The following is an 11,291-nucleotide window of genomic DNA, read 5'->3' as shown; positions in this document are numbered from 1 at the left end:
AATCAAGACTCATCACTTAATTGAAAATTTGATCGAGCTGGAGCGAGTTCGAGTAAACTTAAAGAAACTGGAACTTCCTTTCGAATTCAGACGATTTGCGTCATAATTTAGTTACATAATCAATACTCGTCACTTAATTGAAGATTTGATCGAGTTTGAACAAGTTCGAGTAAAATTGAACAAACTGGAACTTCATCTTTTCTAATTCAGGCGATTTGCGTCAAAATTTAGTTACATAATCAAGACTCGTCACTTAATTGAAAATTTGATCGAGTTGGAACGAGTTCGAGTATAATTGAAGAAACTGGAACTTTATCCTTTAGAATTCAGGAGATGTGGGTCATAATTTAGTTACATAATCAAGACTCGTCACTTAATTGAAGTTTTGATCGAGTTTGAACAAGTTCGAGTAAAATTGAAGAAACTGGAACTTCATCCTTTCGAATTCAGACGATTTGCATCATAATTTAGTTACATAATCAAGACTCGTCACTTAATTGAAAATTTGATCGAGCTGGAGCGAGTTCGAGTAAAATTAAAGAAACTGGAACTTCATCCTTTTGAATTCAGACGATTTGCGTCATAATTTAGTTACATAATCAATACTCGTCACTTAATTGAAAATTTGATCGAGCTGGAGCGAGTTCGAGTAAAATTGAAGAAACTGGAACTTCATCCTTCCGAATTCAGACAATTTGCGTCATAATTTAGTTATATAATCAAGACTCGTCACTTAATTGAAAATTTGATCGAGATGGAGCGAGTTCGAGTAAAATTAAAGAAACTAGAACTTCATCCTTTCGAATTCAGACGATTTGCGTCATAATTTAGTTACATAATTAATACTCGTCACTTAATTGAAGATTTGATCGAGTTTGAACAAGTTCGAGTAAAATTGAAGAAACTGGAACTTCATCTTTTCGAATTCAGGCGATTTGCGTCAAAATTTAGTTACATAATCAAGACTAGTCACTTAATTGAAAATTTGATCGAGCTGAAACGAGTTCGAGTAAAATTGAAGAAACTAGAACTTTATCCTTTAGAATTCAGGCGATTTGGGTCATAATTTAGTTACATCCATGGAGGATTCCCGTTTCTTCTTTTTCGTCAAACTCGTCCAACTTGATCAAAATTTTAATCATAGTGTCGAGTTTTGATTATGTAACTAAATTTTACCCAAATCACCTTAACCCTTTCCCACTCGGTCGAGTAATGATCATATAACCAAACAAATTACAGAAATAGATGAATCATTATTATTTTACGGATACATGTATTGAAAATGTCAATTTGCTAAAATAATCACGAAATCTAATATGAGGTAATTCCTTATCGACAAGTTAAATATTACAAATTTGAATCACAATGGAGGTTCTGTAAATTGATCCACATTGCAAATTTTTGACAACCTTCATTCTTCACCCAATTAGCCAACATATATCAAATGTGATCCACATAGTATTTACTCAACCAATAAGAATCACATATGCACTCATAGAATGCATATGGATTGCCACCTCATCATAAAGGTAAACTTGCCACCACAATTTCGTTTGGCGCCCAATAATTTTTAGGGGAAAAAACATAGCGGCAATTTTGGCGCGCTAGTAACAATATTTGGGCTTCTCTATTCGGCTTCATCACATCTCTCCATAAACCGCCAAACCAAGCAGCTTCGGAAGCTCCGCATTTTTTTTTTATTTATCAAAAACATATCTTTCTTGAAAAGCCAGAATCTTATGCCTGGTTTCTAATTCAAAACTTACCTTCTTCATATTTCAACTCTATGCTTTTCACTTTATTGCAGTTTCTCCTGGTGGTTTCATCTAAGGTCTCTTCTTGTTAGTGATTGCGATTTAGGGATTTTTCATTAATTTTTCTTAGAAATTTTTATTTGTTTGGATTTTGATGAATTAGGTTTCGATTCTCTTATCTATTTGTATTTCTAATCAGGCTTTGTTATGTTTTATATTATTTGGTCTAATTCATTATTAGGGTTGATGCTTGGATTTCATTGTCTTCCAAAAGAAATATTTAATAGATTAATTTGTTATTCAAGTTCTGGCTTTTCGGATGTATGTTGAGATATAAACCAATCCATGATAACAAAAATTGAATTTTATGTAATTTAATTGAGTTTAAATGGTACTTTGTTTTGAAAGTTTTGTCTGTTCCGTTGGCTTGGCTCTAATGAATCTGAATGTTACTTTTAAATTTTAATCACTTTTGATTGATCCGTCTATGTTTCTTTTGGAAACAATGCTACCTTTTTATTCAAGGATGAAGATTTACAAGAGGTTTCCACTGGAAAAATGGACTCTCATCTTGTGTTTATCAGGAGGTACTGTGAATATTTTCTTATTGCAATCGGGATTCGTTAGTAATCCAGGAAATGAAGAAACCATAGATGTAAGGTGCAATGCTATTTCAACCTATGGTTAAGAATTTGAATACTGTGATTATCGATTTTGCTGATATAGATGCAGTTGGTATCCAGTGAATATATTCAATAATACAAATGCTAAGCCTAAAAGTGCTTCACTTCTTTGGAGATCATTATTCGAATTTGGGCTCAACTTTGTAGTATGGAAAGTGGTTAGAAGGTAGAGGGGCTGTGATTATTTGAGGAGTGTTGTGGACAATCTCAGCCTTTCTACCTTTTATTTTTAAAGCTTAGAACTTCTATCAATTTTATAGATCCATCTTTGCATAATTAAGTTTTTTTTTAATACCAAGTGCATCTAGCATCAAAATTCTCTAGCTAATTGAAACCAACGAAATACCCGAGTTTCTTAGGTTCTCATTGCGAAATGATTTTGTTGTCGTACTGAATGATGTTATGTCAGTGCTTGTTGTAGGGAGTGTCTCAAGTAATGGCTTAGAGAAACTGGTAAGTTATATGTATAATCCAGTTAAACTACAGTGTCATAGTAAGTTCGGTTTCATAACGTATTATTTTATTACATAACCATTCTATCTACTTAGCTTAGACAATATAGTCACATGACTCATATACTAGACTGTACTATGTTTTGTTTCCGCTCCCAACCATGCTGATAGAAACTCATTCTTGTCGCAGGTAAAGAAGATGTGAAAGGAGGGTGCTAATTGGGGTAAGTCTGTGTATACATCTGCAGATGATTTTTGAGGAGTTATTCTTTAGCCTTGGATTGTCATCCTCTTACATGCATTACTTTGTCATCAATAGAAATGTATAAATTGATTGAATTATATTGCACTTTGCAGGGGATGTAGCTGGAGTTTACGTAGGACTTGAGTATGGCATGGAGAGAGTCCATGGTACAAGGGATTGGATAAGTCATACACTAAATGGCTGAGTCGGTGCCTTCTTTTATTCAAGTACCGATTTTTTTTAGGTGACAAACTAAGGAACTTGTGTGTCTGAATGCAGTAACTTCTTCCACCGCCAATTCAGTCTTGCTTTTAAGCAGTAGTACATCTGAATGCTCTAAAAGAGCTTAACATATTCTTAGTTGAATGTTGAGTTATATACTAGAAGAGGCCAAGTTTTGCTCGAAGTGGCTCACTTTGACTTGAATGTTAAATATTGATTAATATATTAGAAGAGGCCAATTTTTTCAGTGTTTTGTTTTCTTTTTTGATAGAAATCCCAGTCTTTTATTTTAGTCGTTATCAAAATTATGCGATGGTAGCAGACTATTTTGAAAATATTGTACATGTGCTCGTTGTCTTTCATTGTACTGCTTATTAAAACCAATAGCTGCCCTTGTTGTTGCATGATGATTTATTTTTTTGAACTTCACATTCTCTGTTGTTTTTTTTATGTTACAATGAGTACCACATACTTTAAAATGGATTCATCATGTGTATGTGATCCTGTGCAGTTGTCTAGGTAGTTAAATATCTCTTTTGTTGTCTTCCGTTACTAGATGCTCTCTAAGTTTGGATTTTATTGTATTTTTTGCTTGATGTAGGGATATACCATATTATGAGAATTTAGAAATGGAGCAACTGTGACAGTTGATGTTCTCAAGAAACAGGGAGTTTCTACCGGACTTCCTAGTTACCAAATACCCTATTCTTCTTGTACAGTTCGTGGTGCATCGAGTAGTAATCCACAGATATTTTCTAGGCAAATGTTTGAGGTATATTGAGTTGAATGATATTCCTTCTGCTCTCATTTTTATTTTTCCTTTGTCTAGTTTTGTTGTACTAAATAGTTCATCCTTGAATATTTGCTTATTTTGGGTAAATGTGAAATCTTTCAACTTATCCAGATATATATTAGAAGTTACCCATAAGGAACGTATTTCATTTCTTTTTATCCGGATGATATTTTCCATTCAAGAAACTTGTCGCTAGGGCTATCTCAATTGAATTTTATAAGTTTATTTCTTATCATGCCTCCTATAAGATCCTGAATGGCCACATCTTACTGTTTGAGGGTCTTTGCTCTGTTTTTTTAGCAAATTGTATGTCTGAATGATGTTATGTATAATTTCTACTAATCCAGGGAACAAGTTTTTGTGAACCTGTACATGGCTTAATGTTGCTGCTCTTTTGCATTAAAGATGGATTAAACGCCAGATTGGATTTGGTGCGTTTGGGGTTAAAACTGGTTGTAACCTAAGTCAGATGTCAAAGGAACGATATGTTAATATTTTGTCATGTTTTTTTAAAATGTATCCATTTCTAAATTGTAAATGTTTAAAAAACCATGTACTATGGACACATAAACAAAAACTGGCTAAATAGATATCTTTTCGTCACGGGTTGATAATTGTTTCTATTGCAAACCTACACATTTGACACATACATAATTCCTAAATATTGCTATATTCGCATTTATGGCTACATGTGATGGGATTAGACTGAAAAGTATGTCTAAACAATTCCCTATGGCTACAGTTGATGGGTTTATGATTAAACCCATGACCAAATGGTGCACTATGGCTACAAGGTAACACAAAACGTGGCTATAGTTATGTTGATGACCAGTAGCCACGCAAATAACCCAAAACGTGGCTAGGCTGTAAACCAAAAAACGTGGCCTATGTGAAGGTTTGTACTAGTGCTGTAACTAAGGCAAAACCCTGATTTGAAGGCTATATAAAGGAGACATCTAGAATTGTGCAAAACTAATCCCCACACGTCTGTGTGATACTAGTGCGCTCGCTATAGTCGATTCTCCTCTAACCTTTGGTTTTCTTCTCTAAAGACAGGTTAACGACTTAAAGACTTCATTGGGATTGTGAAGCCAGACCGATACTACTTTTATCCTAGTTGTGTGATCTGATCTTGCATCTTCTGTCGTACGAGTACAATCTATTGATTGGCTTGAGATCATGAGAGTTCTCTGATAGGAAAGATAAATAAGTCACAAACATCTTCGTCTCACTGTTTGTGATTCCTCGACATCCTCTTGTGTAGTCAAGAAAGATTGTTGAGAGGTGATTGATTAATCTAGGCTGTTCTTCGGGAATATAAGACCGGATTATCAATTGGTTCCTGTTCACCTTGATTTCATATCATAAGACGGAACAAAAACCTAGGGTTTTTCTGTGGGAGAAGATTTATCCTTTGATTGACTTTTCTGTGTGAGACACATTTGTTTATTATCAAGTCTGCGGTTTTGGGTTGTAGAAACTCTTAGCTGTGGGTGAGATCAGCTAAGGGAATCAAGTGCGCAGTATCCTGCTGGGATCAGAGGCATATGGAGTAAAACTGTACCTTAGATCAGTAGGAGACTGATTGGGGTTCAACTATAGTCCAGTCTGAAGTTAGCTTGTAGTATGCTAGTGTCTGTAGCGGCTTAATACAGTGTTTATTCAATCTAGACTAGGTCCCGGGGTTTTTCTGCATTTGTGGTTTCCTCGTTAACAAAACTTTTGGTGCCTGTGTTATTTCTTTCGCATTATATTTTATATAATTGAAATAATACAGGTTGTGCATTAAAATCATCAATTGGAAATCCAACCTTTGGTTGTTGATTGATATTGATTGATCCTTGGACATTGGTCTTTGGTACCGTCCAAGTTATTCCTTGTGTTTGATTAAAGACTCGCTATTGTTTTAGCTTGAGTAAATCAAAACAAGTAAGAGATATTAACTCCTTGAGATACTTTAATCTAGATTGAGTCTGATTGTCTAGTTGATTCTCTAGCAAAGTATTTCGGAGTTAGTCCATACAGATTGCTAATCGAATTATTGAGTGGTGTTGTTAGAACCCCGGTTTTTCAACCTGGATAAGTTTTTTTTGTTAAAAACAAATCATGACGACCTCGCCAATTATGAAACAAATAGACTCGTACAATTTTCCATTACAGTTACTCTCATTCTGAATTTTAAGCAGACGACCCTTTTAAAAAGATTTAAAAAGTAGACCATGAAAAGTCTTCACTTTCAAAATTAGGGACCATTTTGACTCTTTTAATTCGTCATGGTACAAATTTATCGACTACTATAGTTATGGTCCAATTACATATCTTGACGAGTTTTCATGAATTTTTTTAGTATTTTTGGCTTAACGAAAAGTCGACATAATTCAGGACCTTAACGACTTTTCATGAAAAGTCAACATGATTCAGCACCTTAACGACTTTTCATAAAAATAAGAGTTATTCTTTTTAATTCGAAAACATAAAAATAAATAATATTAAAAATAATTAAAAGGTTAAAAAATGATTAACCCATATTTGATAATTAAAATAATTAAGTAAGAGGGAGGATCCATGGACACTCTTAGACGGACAAGTTTAGACATGATTTGCACCATTTTTTTCGCAAAATCCAAACGACAATGAAATTAAGTTTAATATTTTGATGATATGTTCCTCTTATAAGTCTCTACATTCCTACAAAAAATAAACGCATTTCGAGATGTATAAAACCACCATCTACCCCTTTGAATATCAGTCGTTCAAAGTTAACGGTTGAATTTAGATCGGTAGATGGCGAGGTTTACTATCTCGAATTGCGTTCATTTTTTTTTGTAGGAATGTAGAGTTTTATAAGAGGAACATATCATCAAAACCATCATGGGTTAGCCCAGTTGGCCAGGAGCCTAACTCTCAAGTAGGAGGTCAACGGTTCGAGTCTCCTCTCAAGTTTAAATCACACTAACTTTAACATGGGTTCAAGAGGGCCGAGTCCGCTCAGTGGGGAGTAAGCCGGTGGCTACGCTGCCAGGGGGTAGGACGAGCCTATGCCTAGCATAAAAAAGAAAACATATCATCAAAATATTAAACTCAAATTCATTGTTGTTTGGCGCAAATCATGTCTGAACTTGTCCATCTAAGAGTGTCCATGGATCTTCCCTCAGTAAATAAATTAACTTTATTCAAAAAGGGACAATTTTATAATTATACAAAATATTTGGTTAAGAGTTTTTTTAATATTACTTCTAAATGACCCTCATTTGTTTATTCACTATACTAGTCTCCATCTAAAACATCCAGCTCCCAATTAAATGAGGAATTTCATGGATTTTTGTTGGAGGGAGAGCAAAATGTGATTTGAAGAGAGCAAAAATCGTAATCGACCCACTAATTAGGACAAACTCGGTATATTTTTCTAACTTGGTCCAAAACACCCTTACTAGCACACAAGCACTTCACACAGGTGTATAATGGAGATTTATTTTCCTCTTTATTGTCTTTCTTTGTCGTAAAAAGATTCATGAAGCCTAGAAACTTTAAAATCTAAAGCAAGAAAAAGAAATCATCTCTCATGGACGAGTTCTTGAAGGTCAAAATATTTAAGTCACTGATTCCCCGGTGGCTATATAGTGTACAAGATAAGATGATTGCGTTATAAAGTTGTTTACAATAGATACGTTTTTATTTGTTCAGATTTCGAAATAATATGCATCATTGTTCTTAATGAGTCAAAAATTTCTTAAGAAGTTAAACATCAGTAAACTTTTAAGTTTTAAGCGCTTAGTCTAACAACATGTATGAACAAATTAGTAAAGGAACACATCTCAAATTTACCCACGTTGATACGATCGGGATAGAGGAAGATAAAAAGCAGTATATGCTTGATCGAAAATAACACAGCTTGCATATAAGCTGTAAGCAACTATACTATTATGAAGAATTAAAAAGGAGCCTGAGACTTGTTAATAAAAAGGAGTATCATATTATATATCTTACATGGCAATTTCTACGTTTCAGAAGTCTCAGACGAAAGATTTATATTTATTTTTCGAAAAAAGGAAGTAAAATTTTTAGGGTTCATGATTGTTCATACAAAAAGAGAAGAGATTAATTCAATTTTATAAGCGTGTGTGAAGATTACATATGGTTTGTAAGGATATTTTAGACCTAGTTAGAAAAAAGTATCGAGTTGTCCCTAGTTAATGGATTAACTACGAGCATTGCTCTCCTCGGATCACATTTTGCTCTCCCTTTCACAAAAATCTTTTCATATACTCCTAATTTACATCAATAGTAATTATGACAAACTCCATGTTAGTATGAATTTGAAACGGATCTATATAGTAATTCAGCCCAACTAGTTCAGGGAAGTCGGGATAGTAACCAACATATTTTCATATATACTAGACATCATAGCAACAGACTAGTGGTACATGTTCTTGTTAGATAATCAAGGTTTTTGGTCTTACAACAATATTTATTCATTCATTAATATGCAATACTTGGAATACTTTGTTCATGTCTGAAGAAATTATCCGGATCAACTTTGCTCTTCAGACGCACTAATCTCTTATAGTTGTTCTTGAAATACTTGCGTCCCCAGGTACTTGCTTGTGAGTAACTTGCTTTGCCATTCTTACTGTTTTGACCCAAGTCAAAATCCCGATAATTGATATATGCTTCTCTTGGAGATTTTGAAACATACGGAGTCATGTACTTGTACAAATTTCGAACACCACTAATATACTTTTTGGATGCATGGTCCTTTTTCTCATCCCAAGACACCAAATATATGATTTTGAATAAGTTTCCACTTCTATGCGGGAACGGAGACGCAGATTCTGAAATCTCACTCATCCTTCCACCATAAGGTATGAAGGTCAAAAACGTCAGCTCCTCAATTAGCAGTCTCTCCCATAGCCCTTCTAATCCAATTTCAGAAATGGGTTCTTTGACATAATCAGATTTTATCTTAAAAAAATGTCTTCGGTTGTGTCTGATTTAGTAACACTTCAAGTGTAACATTTAAAGGGTACCCAGACGAAAAGAGCACAGACTGAATCCAACTCATTTCAATGCAATCCTTAGTCTCCAATCCCAACTCAGGAAATCTCTCTTTCATCACAATCTGGAACTTCTCAACACCCCCAAGATATACCGAGTTGAATGAAGCCAGGAGTGTTTTGTTATTCCCAGTAGCATTCACCGCAGTTAAATCCACGTCAAGGAAGACCTCTTGCGGAAGCTTATGCGCAACTTCTTGCCACTTGTGAACAATTTTTGTTGCACCATCTTCTTGGGATTTCTTTACTGAACAAAGAGCGACAGTAGGTGGAACATCAACCAATCTGATCTTCCATGAAAGAACGATCCCGAAGCTCCCTCCACCACCTCCTCGGATAGCCCAAAACAGATCTTTTCCCATGGATCTCTTATCCAAAATCTTCCCGTGGACATCAACTATTCGAGCATTAATAACATTGTCAGCCGCAAGGCCGTATTTCCTAAACATAGATCCGTACCCACCTCCACTTAAGAATCCACCAACACCAACTGTGGCGCAAAACGCGGCAGGAAATCCAAGACTTGGACTTTTCTCCGCGATTCTATAATATAGTTCCCCGACCGTCGCTCCTGATTGAACCCATGCTACTCTATTCTTTACATTGACATTGATCGCTCTAAGTTTGAACAAATCAACAATAATGAATGGAGCATTAGATGTATATGAGAGTCCTTCAAAGTCATGGCCTCCACTACGAACTCTAATCTGAATTCCTCTCTTTCTAGAACAGATTACAGCTGCTTGAACATGGGATTCACATAAAGGAGTGATTATGAGGTTGGGTTTTCGAGTCGTGGTTGAGTTGAATCTCAGGTTACTAATAGTCGATTCTAATATGGATGAGTAGTTAGAATTGCTGGATGTGTAGATTGGGATGGAAGTCTTAGAACGGAGGGAAAGGCAATGTAGAAAGTCTCCATGTACTGAACTTGAAGTTCCAAATGAAAATGAGATGAATAGGAAAGAAAATATAACTGAAACTAGTAGCTTGGAAAATCTTGATGTCACCATTTGGTTTACGTTTATGAGATTGTATAAACTGGTAGGTATGCTATATAGCGTCGCTATGTAAGCTATGACGATATCTCTAACCCCTAATTGTAGACGTAATTAAGTCAAACTGACACACAAAAATGAATAATACTATATAAAAAAAAGGTTTATACTGATTATTTCTATTTGTATATTATTTGTTTGCCAGCTTAAAATATGGCATCACATGCCGATTTCGGAAACTATAAATTCAATAGTTATAATATCAAATTTAGCCAGCCAAGTCATTATGTAACATGTAAGCACAGACGTAAGCAATTTCCAACCGAGCAGAGCAGGCAGGTAAAAGATCTTCTACAGACGTGAAGTATCCCAATTCTCCTACAAATCTGCGAAAAGCTTGAGTACATTGGTAATCTAGTCATCTAGATGACTCGTACAATGGAAAAATAAAAATCTGCTCTGCAGTCTCCACTTCCCTGTAACAAACCTGGTTTGATTGGGGTATACCCAATTTTAAAGGGACTCTTTTTAGAGGTTTTAGGGGAAATTTTATGGTAACTTACAAAACTACCCTTATCCTTTAAAAATATGTTACCCTAAATCAGTTTTAATCTTTTCATTTTATCTTCTTCTTGTCTTCTTCTTCTCCTACACAACCCTACCGGCTCCATCACCACCACCACCATCAAAACTCGTCGATTAATTCATCGAAATCGTCGATTCGAAAACTACGATTAATCTTCAACAATGGATCCGCCAAGACGTAAGGGTACTCGTATGAAAGAAGCTAATCGAAAACCTAGTGAGTACAACCCTGGAATTGCAAGTTTGGTTGCTAAGAAAGTGAAGAAAAAAACAGTTGAAGAAGGAGAATTCGCAGCCGCTCAAACACGAGAAATGGTGCGCTTAAGAAAGTAAGGGCTTACTTAAACTCACTCTAGTACTTCTATTTGATGTTTGCATGTTAAGTTAGGTCAGAAAAATCTAAATTGTGAATTGGCAGTTGCGACGCCGGCAAGGTATTATGTTATCGACCTTGACGGCTTTTCATAGTTAGGGTTTGACCGACAGGCTCTTAGGTTGAATAACGT

At 35.1% G+C, this 11,291-nt stretch overlaps 1 pseudogene; it reads right to left on the bottom strand.

Moving 5' to 3' along the window:
• Window positions 1–8,500: 8,500 nt before the first annotated feature.
• On the bottom strand, window positions 8,501–10,215 carry LOC113360827 (annotated as a pseudogene).
• Window positions 10,216–11,291: the final 1,076 nt, after the last annotated feature.

This window comes from Papaver somniferum, chromosome 3 (assembly GCF_003573695.1).
Source record: "Papaver somniferum cultivar HN1 chromosome 3, ASM357369v1, whole genome shotgun sequence".
NCBI lineage: Eukaryota > Viridiplantae > Streptophyta > Magnoliopsida > Ranunculales > Papaveraceae > Papaver > Papaver somniferum.
This window is presented reverse-complemented; position numbering and strand designations above follow the sequence as displayed.